General features: G+C 39.0%; 1 protein-coding gene across 10 annotated transcripts in view; it reads right to left on the reverse strand.

Annotated features, from left to right (window-relative positions):
• The window catches only part of RARB (retinoic acid receptor beta), a 335,559-nt gene that overhangs the window by 70,382 nt on the left and 251,003 nt on the right, over nucleotides 1-14,174 (reverse strand). The window lies entirely within an intron of this gene.

Raw genomic sequence — 14,174 nt, forward strand, 5'->3', positions numbered from 1 at the left:
TCTGCTGCTTCTCAGATAAATCCCTCTGACTTTTCAACAGATACACAGAAATGACAGTCTGTGAACTCAGATCTATCCAGAAATATTAGGCACTATCTGCAAAGTTAAATCTCAAGAGTAGTAACAGCAGGCCCTGAAGAATATTACTCAATGGAAAATTTTAGACAAGATTTACTGTACATGATATTTTTTCAGATTACTAAGATGATATATTTGTATTAAACTCATGATTCATCGCCAACTAGTGTTCTTCAGAATTCAGAGGGGATCACTGAGCTTCATACGACTTTTGATTACTTGTTAGAGAAGGGCCAATATCTGCTATATTTACTTGGGTTACCCTACTACCAGCTTCAAGGACAGACATTTCTTGAGGAAAAAAAAAGCATGTTAGAGTTCAATACTAAAGGCACTGATTATAAACAAATAAATATCTTTTCAAAAGGAGCAATTTATTTATGTACCTCTCAGTAATGAAGCTTGTGTGAAAAAACGCAAAAGTAAAAAAACAACATGTGACTCCACACAACAGGACATTAAGACCATGTCCAGAATTATCATTATCTGTTTCATAACCTTTCCAAACCAAACATCTACAGGTTCCTACTGGACCAGGCAAACTTTATTAAAGTTTTTTTCTTTTTTTAATGAAAAAAGAGATGAAAATGACTATTTCTTTTCAGTAGTAATTTTTGGTATTTAAGAGAGACATAGAGTGCTATGTTATTGATTTGTGCACAGTCATCCTGCTTAAATCAATAATCTATTAGTACTTTTAAATTAAAGTTAGATTCATCAAATGCCCTTGAGAGGCCTCAAACATTCTGCTCCTTATTCCACACCAGTATGTGCATTTTAGCAGCTCCCAATCACACTATGGAATGACAAAACTTCAGCTTTAAAACTCTGCAATATCAGCAATGTGGTCTGTATTAGCTCATTCAACTCTCCCAGTCAGTCTAAAAGGCAGCTTTCAGGCTTCCCCTGGGAAGACTGGGTCGTGTCATTCAATAAAACAACTGCACTCCTGCAATCCTTATGTGATTTCAGTTTTGAAAAAAGCAGTCTTTCAGGAATAATACTGATCCACTTCTGCTTTTTTGATGATCTCGTTCTAAATAAGCACCAGCATCCAATAGCAGTGTTCAAACCACTAACCATATGTGCAACACAGGTCTGTCAGCCACTGGTCAAGCAACGGGAACTTGTGATACTCCAAAGCGACTAGGCAGTCAGTTCAGTTCATAAATACACAAAGTGTAGTCAGCAACTCAAGATCTGAAGATGCCGCTGGAGAATTTTTTTGGTGGATAATTTGAAAAGGAATATGAGAGGGAAAAACCAAACCAAAACAAGAGATCTTCCCCAAATACCCAGACATGTCTGCCACTAAAATGGCTTAATCCATTCAACAGAACACTTGTGTCAGATGAACAACTGTCTGCAGAGCTTTTTATTTTTCATAAGAAAGTGCATGTTGGGAACATGTCCACTTTTGATCACAGGCAAGATGGCCTGCTTTCTGGAGGAGTGGTGAACTCAGATTACATGGGTTCGACTCTTACTGCTGCTCTTATTTACTATTCTTCTCTGGATTTAGGCTCTTTAACTCTTTATCTATTTAGAAATGTATATAATACCAGCATGGGAGTGCAGAAATCAGGTGCAGGAGACTGTGGCAATTCACACTTAGCAAAGTATGAATGAAAAGACCTAAAGGTTTAGTATAAAGCACTACTACTATATCATGCAGGCAGCTAGACCAAGCAGAACTCACTGTCTTCTATACATAGTTGCACACAGGAGTCAAAAAAAAAAAAAAAAAAAAAAAAAGACAGTTGATGTTTTGATGTTTCCAGAAAACATATTTTAAAAATAATCTTACGATTTCAGGACCAATTTAGTCAAAAGAGAAAAAAATAGTCCACTTCTTTCAATGTCCTGCTCTTTTGTCCTTTTGATGTCCTGAAGGATGGGCCAGTTCAGGATCTCTACTCACCTGAGAAAACAGAGCCTAAATGCAGTTACAGCACACCTGAATGCCACTTAAACATACCGGCATCTCAAACAATAGCTCGCTTCACAATTCCTAACATGTCTGAAATATTTCTAAAGGTTAGATAAAGTAGCAGATAAGATCTTTAAAAGCACAGTGTGCTTTGTGCGAGCTAATTTACTGTTAGCTAAACCACGTTGACAGATAGAGGTATTTTACTCTGTGACCAATTAGAAGCAGGCAGGCATTATGAAATGCCTCTCATTTCACTAGAAACTTGGATTATTAAGCTTGTATGTTAACGCACACTTTGGACAGTTGAGTCTTAAAAGAATAAGAAGTTGTAAAGCAAATGGCATTTCCTGGATAGCCTCAAGGGAATTTTGAATACTGAGCTCAGGGTCCCTGGTGGGAAGCAGCAATTTCAGCTAATTAGGGTGAATAGCAAAGTTTTGCATTTGGTCAAAACATTCTGTTAACCCTCATTTTTGTTGGCACCAACAAGAGTCTGGATTTTTTGTCTCTCTTTTTTTTTTTTTTTTTTTTTGTGAATTCACTGCAGGAGTGCAAGGCACACAGCTCACATACATTAGGCAGAAAGTCAAAGGAAACGCCAAAGTTCAACTAAAGTACAAGTAATTAGAACCAGATTCTCTGCTGCTTGTATGTGTGCATTTGATTGTAGAAGTTATTTATAAGCCTCCAAACATTTGAAAAAATAACTATATACTGTAGATCATTTAATTTCTATGTCTAGTCTGGAAAAAAAAGTCTGCTTTTAATCATCTTCCAGGAAAGAGCCAGGAATTGGGAAAGTGGGTCTCAATTGTTTCAATACAAATTTCTTTCTTTCATGTGCCACATAAAACTATACTATAAAATTAAATCCAAAATATCATTGACACAAACCCCTCACCCAATTTTTTTTTAATAAAAAACTTCTTTGAATTTGTCATGCTTAAATAGTTTGCATTGTTATGAGGCGTTTTTTAAACTGTTGTTTGGAAGACAGACAAGAAAAAAAAAAGAGTGAGAGAGAAAGAAAACATTATGGTGGAGACTTGCCAGCCTTGACTTAGTAACCTGGCCATGACCCTCCAGCCAGTGTGTGTTTGACCCGGTCACACATGATTCTGGCTGCGTACTGTTGCTGGGTTGTAAGTCCCAGATATTTTTACCATATATACAACAGGTGCAGATCATAGGCAACAGAAAGACAAAAACAAAGTCTTCCCTTGTGTGAAGATGCTGATTTTCTTTCTTTCAAAGAAAACACCAAAAGCAAAGAAGTCGCGCTACGATTTCGTTTATTGACACTGCCTGTGCTTGCTTATTGTCCTCCGTGGGAATTTACACTGAAGTGGGCAGTGGGATACACTGCACCGAGGTAAAAAGGACGGAGACCAGGGAGAAGGAAGAAAAGGCTCAGGGGAAACAATGTAGAGGATAAATCAACTTACATTGTATTACTACATTGCAACATCGGAACTACAATCACCGCCTTTCCTTGTAGGGCAGATATATGCATTAAGGCTCACTAAGGAATGTTCTTTATGGGGAGTGAATGCAACATACCTGGATTAAAACATAGGCTACCACGATAACTCCAGATTGAGACAATGTTATCAGGACTTTCACAAGTACTTAAGAAAATTTTTTTTCTTCCACATTCGAGGTTCATTTGTTCTTTTGTGTGCGGGTCCTGCTAGCTGCACATATCTGCCTTAAAGCCATTATGTTAAATATAAGTTATTCTGTTTTAATTCTTCATCACTACTTTTCCAGCATTAATTTCAATCAAGTCATAGTTCAGCTTTACAAGACAGTCTAGGTGTGAAAGAGGCATGATTTGGGCTGAAAGACAAAAATAAAAGTCTTCAGGCTTGCTTTTACTATGAAAAGGGGCATTACATTTTCAGAGGGGACATCAGAAGATTAAACTCTATGATCTCGCTTCTACTCGAGGGTGCCCAAAACAAAATGATTTCCTTCTGTTATTTGAAAAGCTAAAGAGTATACCACAGATCTTCATTAAGTACTGTTCAGGATTTGTACAGTATGCTTCAAATAACAACAACGACAAAAACAATAAAAAGTCCAGGTCAGGGAAATCAGAAGTCCAACCTGCAAGTTCTTATTAACAGCCAAACTGCACACAAGGTCATCCCAAAGGTGCCTCAGACTAGGTCATTTTAAGAGCCGTGACTCTAGGACAGGCTCCTGCTGCCAATGGCTATCTCCAGCAAGGTGCCAGCCCTGACAGGCCTGGCTGAGTTGGCAGGAGTCTCTAAAGCTGAAGTGCTTTCACTGCCACGACTTTGTCACTAGAGCAGCGATTCGGACAGCTGGCTCCCGTTTAGTCCCGTTTAGTCCCGTTTGGGAGGAGACCAGTCCTGCTGAACTCTGCTCTCCGCTCTGGGACCACAAGAAGCAGTTAAGCCCACGCTATACGTTGATATTCTTTCTCTAGCGAAGTTTGAAGTATAAACTTGGCCATTGCTCCACTGAAGACATACACTAAATCAGGATAATCTTTTCTCTCCCCTACTCTCTTGCATCAGGACAGTATTTTCTTCTCCCCACCCTTTGGCACCTTGTGTGTTTAGACTGCAGACGGTTTTGGGCAGGGTCTCTGTATATGTTATACAGTAACTAGCGCTGCAAGACCTTGAAACACTACACCAATGCAAATAGTAGCTATGCAGATCCTGAGAAGGCTTTCATTTCAAATACTTCAGTGTTTCAGTGCTAAAATGTTGATTAACTTCAAAGGATGAGTCTAAAAAAAAGGCTTCCTTACATTCAGCAAATGCATCTGCTGTGTGTGTATACCAAGTCGTATCTGCAAACTTGACTGGCAGAAAAGTGTTTACTCTCATCTGCTGCATTTCTCCCAGTTAAGAACTGGGAGTGAGAGATGCATCATATTCCTTCATGCCTTTCATCAACAAAATTGCCCAGTTTCAATTGCAAATCTGTAATGTTAATCAGTAGAGTCAAGTAACAGAAGTCAGTGGAGTCAGTAGATACTGCTCTTGGCCATGTGACAACAGTATAACCCTTTAAAACTCTTATTCATATCAGGTGATGAGGGCCAGGAAATGCAGTTCAGTGTCTTATTACCAGCATACCAGAGCTATCCAGATTTATTTCCAGTAAATCAGAACACAACAGTGTCTGTCATTTGTTTATCTTCTTGTACTAGTCTTATAATTTCTGTTCCTCAACGGCTTGCTGACTTGTTCATTCATAGCACAGATTTATTGTTCCTACAAATATCCTCTGTTGGTTGCCCAGTATTTTGTTTTGTAATATCCCTTTCCGTTACAGCACAAGCAATCTAGCCTCTAATTAATCCATTTGTTAAGCATGCAAATTCAGTTACCTGGCTTTTTAGTGCCATTTATTAATACACGCACATGATCCTGCCTGCCAGCATGTCTTCCCACGTGCCATCCTTGCACAGGCTGCAGGTTCGTGACCCTCCGAACGAGCCTCCTCGGGCTGCGCTGTCCCCGGCCTGCTCTCACGGGAACGCAGCGCAGTCTCTAGCGCTTCTGATCCCACCACTTGAGGCTGCATGCAAGAGCCTGCTCTCTTCTACCTATCCAATCTGCCACTCTGGTATCTATTACTGTAGTATTTGAATAACCCATGAACATTCCTATTTTTATCTTTGTAACACACAAGCGAGATAAGGGAAGGGCTATTCTTCTCACTTTAGAGATGGGAAACAAGCACTGACAACTGAGTCTGGTTTGCCTAGGTCTTAAATTCCTAAAAAACTGCAAGCAGCAGCCTCGTGGGATTTTGAACAGCAACCAAGAAGCTGCTGTAACTTCAGCAGAACTCAATCAAAGCCATCCTCGGTACATTTAATTCAGGGGCTCTGAAGCACTCCCCAGTTTGCAAGTCCGAGCCTGCATCCTGCTCACCTGCTGACTGCAAGACAGTCCTTCTGACGCCTTGAGAGCCACTGTCTCTCAGACCAAACTAAGCTTCATTTTCTGATCTCAACAGCCAGCTAAGAATCAGCCTGCTGCAAGATTATCCCACCTTACATACGGTGACCCAGAAACGTCCTGGCAGGTGACAGAAGACCCATCCCGATCAAGGTCCTGCTTCCCGCCATGAAGGTGACTCAGCAGCATGGGAGCGCGTATGCAGGGGGCCACTGTGGTTGACATATGTGGAAGCAGCATTACAAACTGCTTCAAAAATCTCTACTCTTGACTAAAGTGTCCAAGCCATCACAAGCCTCATTTACCACTGAGATATAAGCCTGAATTTAACAGGCAGGCAGGCAGGCAGGCAAATTTTCTTTCTTGCACACTGAGCACATTCGATCTGCAAATCATCAGGACGCCCTGACCACGTATTTCTGAATGAAGCTTCTCTGAAACCTTTCTCAGAAGCTACTACAGCGTTGTGCTGTGCTCCAAACTGCAAGAGCACCTCTGGCGCATCTCTTAGTTACTAAGTCAGGGCTTCTGGTGACTACACAGTCAATACCCATATTCACTACAGGGAGCAGTAAAGGAGAATGAGGAGGTTGCCGTCAGGCTTTAAGAGCACATTCATACGCTGTGATAAGCCGTAGGTTTGCTCAAGAGGGCACTTCAGACAGCAGCAAGGCCAACTCCAAAATGCCATAGACTGAAACGCTTCGTTCTCAAGTCCTGGCTCCACTAATAAAGAGGGGAAGTCCGTGTAACTAACACAGGATTTGTATCAAGACGGCCTTTTCAAAGAAAATTGTATTTTCTTCAAGGCTGTTCTTTTACATGTATCAAGACGGCCTTTTCAAGGAAAACTGTATTTTCTCCAAGGCTGTTCTTTTACATGTATAGCAGCAAAGCAGTTCTACCTTTGGGTTTATGTATATGTGTAGCTATATAGACATATTTACACTTGAGCAAATGTGCAAGGCAAGAGCTTGTCATGATTAACTCTAGTGGGGAAAAAAATACATTTGGTTACAGCTGAGTTACTCTCAGAACAGCTAGACTTAATGACAAGCTAGTAACTGAGAACAGGAGTGTCTTTTGCTAAATAAACGGTCAGGCAGACACCATGAGGTGTTTCTCCGGGAGCTGGGGTGAAAGCAGGCATACAAAAAGGATGGCGGTAGGGTTCGGCAGGCACAGCAGAGTTTACAGGGCAGCAGCTCATCACTTTGTGTTAGGAGCCTACCTTCAAAATGAAAAAGAAAACATGCTAAACAAAAAAATAAAGCCCGTGGAAAACTGAAGAAAAACATGCAAAAGATGCTAACTCTGTAGTTTGTTCAGTTGGACGATTTTCTGCCTACCCATTACCATGCAAAATTCCATCAACCGCCAATACAATTTCTACATTACTGCAAAATTGAAAAAATAAGATCTTAACTCAAACAACTCATGCTACCATTTGTGTGATTTTAGGTTTTCCTCTGAAAAACAACTCAGGCCCTATTTGCTCTACCGGTGAATTCCCAGTGTCAGATCCTCATCTGGAGGAAAGCGGAACTGCTGCTGTCACGCAGAGAAGCTGCGCTAGGGAGAGGGGAAGGATTCGGGCCTCTTCGGTCTGCGCGCGGGCACATGGAGGCCATTTCTGTGGCCTATTGGTACGACTGCGGTGTCACAAATGCAACATGTTTTCCCTGCAGGATCAATTATAAGAAAAAAGACACACTGTGAGGGACAAAACAGTTAAATATAATAGAGATCTGATTCTTTTTCCAGACATGTTTTACAGCGTCATAACTCCACTGATTCCATGAAATACCCTTGATTCGTAAACATATAAATGGGAGAAAATTCAGAATCAGTATCTTCAAGATTAAATAAAAATTGCAAGGGAAATGAAATGGTTAGTATTATCTCCATCTATATGTACGCAGATATTTTACTAAGCCATAAAGTCTCCATTTATAGTTATTAAAAGTTTTATAGTGTTCTGAGCACTTTTATCTTCAAATCTTCTCAAGCATCCAAACAGAATAACTCAAAGTATTACACTAAAGGAATGATTTTATTCTTCAAAACTAGCCTCTTTTCCAAGTTGGCATTAGTTTTCAGTATTACTATGTCTGTCAAATAAATATTTTATTTTCTGTGTATTCAGCATGTTCTTATGACACTATTTATCACGGCTTTTGCTGTGGCTTAAATCCAGCAAGTAAATGAGTGTTTTAATATTTTTAATCATGTACTACCATTACACAGTCGTTCAGTACCATGTGGATAAAATAAAACTGTTGTGTTCTATTCATAAATGCAGTAAAATTGACTTGCTATACAATATTTTCCATATAATTTTATTTCTCAAACTTTAGGTCCATTAATTTAGGATGTCTTAATCTTTAGGTATTCTTAAATCTTAAAATTAATATAGTGACTGAACAAGAGCCAATTTAGTGACAAAAAGTACTTCAAGTAAGCACAGTAGCAGTTTAAATTCTGATCATCCCAATTAATTTGTATAACAGCCACACTGCTGGATATCACTAATTGATTTATATACCCTCCTTTCTATACCCATTTACAAGGGCAATTAGGAACTCTATCACATATGTTTAAATGGGTTACATTAGAATTATATATAGAAGCTGAACTGCTCAGATTAAAATCTTTTAAGAACAGGTAAATTCTTCATTAATGGCTAACCTATCAATCTACTACAAATGTCCTATAACCTTTAAGGCAGTACACAGTAATATTATTTTATTATTCATGGGCAGTTTGGGGTTGACTCCAGTGATGAACTCAGATGCTATTTTTAATTGTTTTAAAAATTGCGTATTAGAGGCAGCAATAAACACTTGCAAATTAGTACTATATTATCCATGACTTTCTGCAAAGCATGGTTTCTATAAACAAGTTCAAATGAATACATCTGTAAATAATAAGTGTAAGTATGCTGAATTTAATGAATAAGGGCACTAAAAGAAATTGAACAGTAGGGGTGCAGCAATTAGAGTAACTGCCCATTTTATTAAAAATGTATTGTTTCCAGCTTTTGCTTTAGAAGGCTTTTATTGCTCTGCTAATTCTAAGTTTTGATTTCCTTAGCAAAGGAGGTCTACTCATTTTCTCTGACCGTCCCCTGTCACACAGTCACTTGTCTTTTTTACAAGGCAATAGCCTATTGTTTAGGTTATCTCTTTGCTCGGGAGCTCACTCTTGGGCCTACAGACTTCTGTGGCATTATGCCAGACACAGGTATGAGTCTTTATCGAGTAAGCTCTTTCACAAAGGAGCTGCAATGTATTTTGCTGAAGCAGCAAGGCCCAGGCAGCCACCCCAGCTTTTCCAGAGGTTACCAGGCCTTTGGCAGAGCAGGCACAGAGCATGTGCCCAGCGTCTCGGCAATGTGTAATGTTAAGGGCTTGGGTGGTGGTTACCTCCTTGAAAGATAACTTCTTAAACTGAGCAGCTATCCGAGCAAACATCGCCCATGCCCTTAATATTATGCCAGTAAATCTTTGGGGTACGTGTGCTTGCACATAGATGTTTTACATCTATATTGCTTACTCCCCTCCTAAATGTTAAGATTACATAAAACTATTTACACTACCCTACTTGTGCTCACATGGCTGCACTTCTTTAACTGTGCAGATATAATTAAAACAATCTATTTTTTCCATTTAGACACGGCATAATACTACAAAAAAATGGCTTTCATCACCTGGGCTCATCTGCCACAGGAGAGGTTGTTAGTCCAAATCTTAACCTTTCTGACATCCTCCAGCACACATATATTCACAAGGTCTGAGACCAAAAGAGGGACAAAATCTCTTCTCCTCCATCCCTTCAACATACTAGACCAAGATGGTGTATTACTAAGAGCAGTGCACCTCAACACTTCCAATACTGACATAAGAAATCCAAGTTTATGGAATATTTAAGAACCCAGTATCATCAATATCTTTTGCAGGGAGCAAATAAAGTATAGAGTTGATCAAGCCATAATGCTTTCAGGAGCAGAGTTCCGATATATCTGAATTAAATAAATCACTGAACAAAAGACGCTGTAGCAGGAAGGATCTATGAACAAAGGGACTGTACCAGATTTCCACTCCTTTTAATTCAGCGTCCTTGTCATTGAATTTACATAATATCTTACATCTGTCTTTTAGAATTTCTTATTCATGCAAATTACTTTTCACTGGTGTGGTTCCCCTGGCAAGAACTGCTATGCCCATTTCACAGCAGCCTCAACAGAGGCTGAAAGTTGTGAAGGGTCTCAGCGTCCTAGAGTGAGGTGGTAGCAAGAGCAGAGGTTACATCCTCTGCCTAGCAGACCAAAGATTAATAAAATAAGACAGATTCAGATGAAACTGGAGACAAGATGAGCACCATGACTGGACAGCAAGTTTTCCAACATGCTGGTTTTTTACTCTCTGCATGGGATTTTCCTGTTAATCACCTGGAGCCAGGAACACTCATCATTCTACCTGTATGTACTGTACTGTATCTACCTGTATGTACACTGTACTGTAGACAAACACAGAAGAAAAACAGTTAATCATCACCTGGTGTTTGTTATTCAACACCCACCTTCCACAGCGATTTACATTTTCTCTGCCCACCTACTCTGCTCACAATTTACTGTAATATTCCAACCTTACGAACAATGAGAAATGTCACTGCACTTTACACAGAATATGGCATTCCAAAGAGCTGCATTCAGTCCTGACCCAGTAACAAATTCAACACCTGATGGCACATGAAACTTAAGGGGAAGCTTACACTTTGAAAAAAGAAAATTAATTTTTCCACACGAGAGAAAATTCTAGACGATCTCTGGCCACTATGCTCTAATCATTGAGTTTTAAATGTTTATAATATGATCATCCAATATTTATACATCTGTATGTAAGTACGTACCATGGAACATGCATCCTTTAGGGAAGAACTTTTCTTGCCATGTTTGAGAGATTTGGGCCATCATTTTCTGCAGAAATTAAGCTTATTTTTACAAATGCTCTTCCAGTTGTCACAGTCAGAAAGACACGTTATTAAAGGTAAATTCATTCAGTGCCATCTCCCTGAATTGCTGAAGGACAGCTTTAGGACCTGAGCTGACCCTGCCAGGACTCTGCAGCCATGGCGAAGTGTAACTGGCACCACATTGTGGTCCAAAAAAGCTCTGAGCTGTGGCACCGGTATTTCATGGAGTGACTGTAACAAGGTGGAACAGCCATTTTAAGGAATTAGTAAAATGTAATGGCACAGTGTTTATTAGCTGGATAACATTCTTTTTCATTTCTTAATATTTGCACAAGCCTGACAACTGTACAGCATTATGCAAGTGCCAAAAATTATAATTTACGTAGGCACGGTTTTCACAGAAAAACTTTAATATGCTTTCTCTTTGCTTCCCTTTCTTAGATCGGATGATCTTGTTTTGTCCCTCACTACATAAACTTCAGCAAATCCTATCAGTTCTTTTCCCACACATTAACCCACCTAGCTGAGACATGTGTGTCACCCAGGGAACCACTGAAACGGCTGCTATAAAAATAAAAGAAAAAATGGAATAGTAACCTGTGAAACCAAGAGAGGCTCTCCGAGAAGCTTATCTCCGAACGATGTACTCTGGGAAGGACCAATATGGGCAATGGCAGCAGGGGCAGGGGCACCTTTGGGAAAGCTCTCCCATCACCGTCACCAGGACGCAGGAGATAGATACCCTGCTGATTCACGGCATCCCCGGCATTTGCAAACCAGTCGGTCTGATCACTGAGTTCTATTGTTTCCTCAGATAAGCAGGGCCCCAGTGAACAATTAAAGCTTTCAATAAATAATCTGTAAGCACATTCATTTGATTTACTGTTATTTGATACAGCAGTTAGTTTCAATGGGGCAGTTACTATTGATCACATAAAGTACTACAGACAAACATGAAACACTTGCAGAACTCCATGGATTATTACTCTTTATCTGCCACTCATCTGGGTTACTTGTAATGGTTGGGAAATTTAAAATCAATAACAACAATTAGTGTTCTGTATACTCTCAGGAATGAATCATGTGAAATATGTTTTGTTACAAAAATTAAACGCAGAAGAGCTTACAAACATGAAAGACTCTTAACAAGTAGCAAAACTCTGAAATCATTTCTCTTGGGGTTATAAAGTGCCTCACAAATGGGGTAAGAAAAGAAAAAAATGTTCTAAATATGTATTTTATATATTTATATGATATTTTTATATATTTATATGATATTTATATATTTATATGATATTTATATTTTATATATAAAAATACATATTTTAAATGCATCTGCAAGGCTACACCCAATTATATGGAGCTATTGGTAAGGTTTTCAAAATAAATTGAAGAGATTCAGGAATACAACTTTGAACTAAGCTGATAGGCAGGATGCACCTCATTTTGCCTTGGAAAACTCCACTATAAGCTGTCCAATTTCCCACTCATTCCTTGACCTCTAAAAGAGTTTTGGGTTGTTAACAATGGCAGGGCTTGCTCCTATATACCGAATTGAAGAAACATGAAAAGGTCTGATTCTTGCTCCCACTAGCTCTTACTGAGGAATCTATCACAAAAAAAGATATCTAAATGTAAGAAATGAAAGCCAAATGAAATTAATAAAGCTGGAAATTGGTTGTAAGTGATATACACAGGAAAACACCTCTTTTCTTAGCTTCAGATTCATAAAATTAGTTGCAAATCTAATCAAATGCATGGAAATAACAGTATTTTCAAATCTCTGCAAGAGTAATAATTCTAGATAATTGAAATGCAAAGCAATAAGAGAAATGTTTTATCATTAAACTGTAACCAGAGCTCTGTGTGAAATCATCCATTCAGAAGACTTGTTTTTCATCAATTATTTGTTATTTATCTGATGTAAATATAAGAAGGTCTAATTAAAATGTATGACTCCTTATGCAGCTTCTTGTCATTAAGACCAATGAAAGCATTCTGAAGACCATAATGAAATAATTATGTTTGCCTTTAAGAATCCTCTTCAACAACACATGGCAGTACTACACTAAATTAAAACATCAGGAACTAAATTTCTCTTGCATCTATTTCCATTTTCACTAATTATACCCTCAAGCTTTCCAATAGACCAGGCCCTAAAATTCTTTTGAAGCTGAAACAGCCTAAGGAACGGCAGCCTTTTCACAGCAATAGACTTTGATGAAGAAACAAAGGTAATGCAGGCCTTGAAGCATTAATATTTCAAAAAAAGTTATCATGTGAAAATCTGTGTTCATTTGAAAAATGGGGTAAAAGATTGTTGGTGGGGAGCCAAATACGTGTTCCAGGGAAACTGATACTCTGACTTAATCTTACTGAAGTACGTCATTCCTTCCTCGCCTCTTTTCATCAGAGTATTTTCTTGTTCTGCACAGAAATTGTGTTTAGCAAAAGCGTAAAGATCACAGTGTTGCTGGGCAGTGCTAATACAACGCGCTGTAACCAAGCTCTGCCTTCATGTTTTGGTAAAGGTGCAAACAGCCACCTTGAACAACTGCAATGCTGGGCTTGCAAACTGGGCTCTGCATCCCAGGGGAAAAGCCATCTTCTCACACAGCATCCAGACACACAGGTCTTCTGTGTGCACAGCTCACGCTTTGTCCACTAAGTCTTGCAGGATCTATCCAAAGCGCAGAGAAAGGAAAGGGTTTGGATAAGGAAAAGACATGGCAGGATGTGAGTCAGCTCAGACTTCATGCAGTTGACCAAAGACTCTCCATTGCAAACTCTTCACTTCAAACCTTAAGATAATGGGTCATTATTGTCATGGTCTCAGAGAAGTGAATGTGGCAATACGCACAAAAATTAGCAGGATGAGCTGTCCACATACGTACTTAGCCAGAAGAACATGTGACAAAAGATGAGGATTTGAGAATAATAAATTCTTCTATTAAACCAGTCACTTCCTCCACTCAAAGATAGTTTGCACAAACATCTGAAAGACTCTGGAGATTTGTCATGATTTATTCTGCATTTTGAATGCATTTTAAACCTTGGTGTTCAAAGTGTGAGGTGGAAACAGAAGGCTTGTGAATAAAGACAGGTCTCCCAAGATTTTCAAGCCAGTTGCTAAGGAGGAGCTAACATATGCTGGTTGGGTAACTAATGAAATTTCTTTGCAAATGAAAAGAGCAAATCAAAACAACAAAGCAATGCAAAGGAATACTCTAAAAGATCAATAA

Source organism: Dromaius novaehollandiae, chromosome 2, assembly GCF_036370855.1.
Source record: "Dromaius novaehollandiae isolate bDroNov1 chromosome 2, bDroNov1.hap1, whole genome shotgun sequence".
NCBI classification, from domain to species: domain Eukaryota; kingdom Metazoa; phylum Chordata; class Aves; order Casuariiformes; family Dromaiidae; genus Dromaius; species Dromaius novaehollandiae.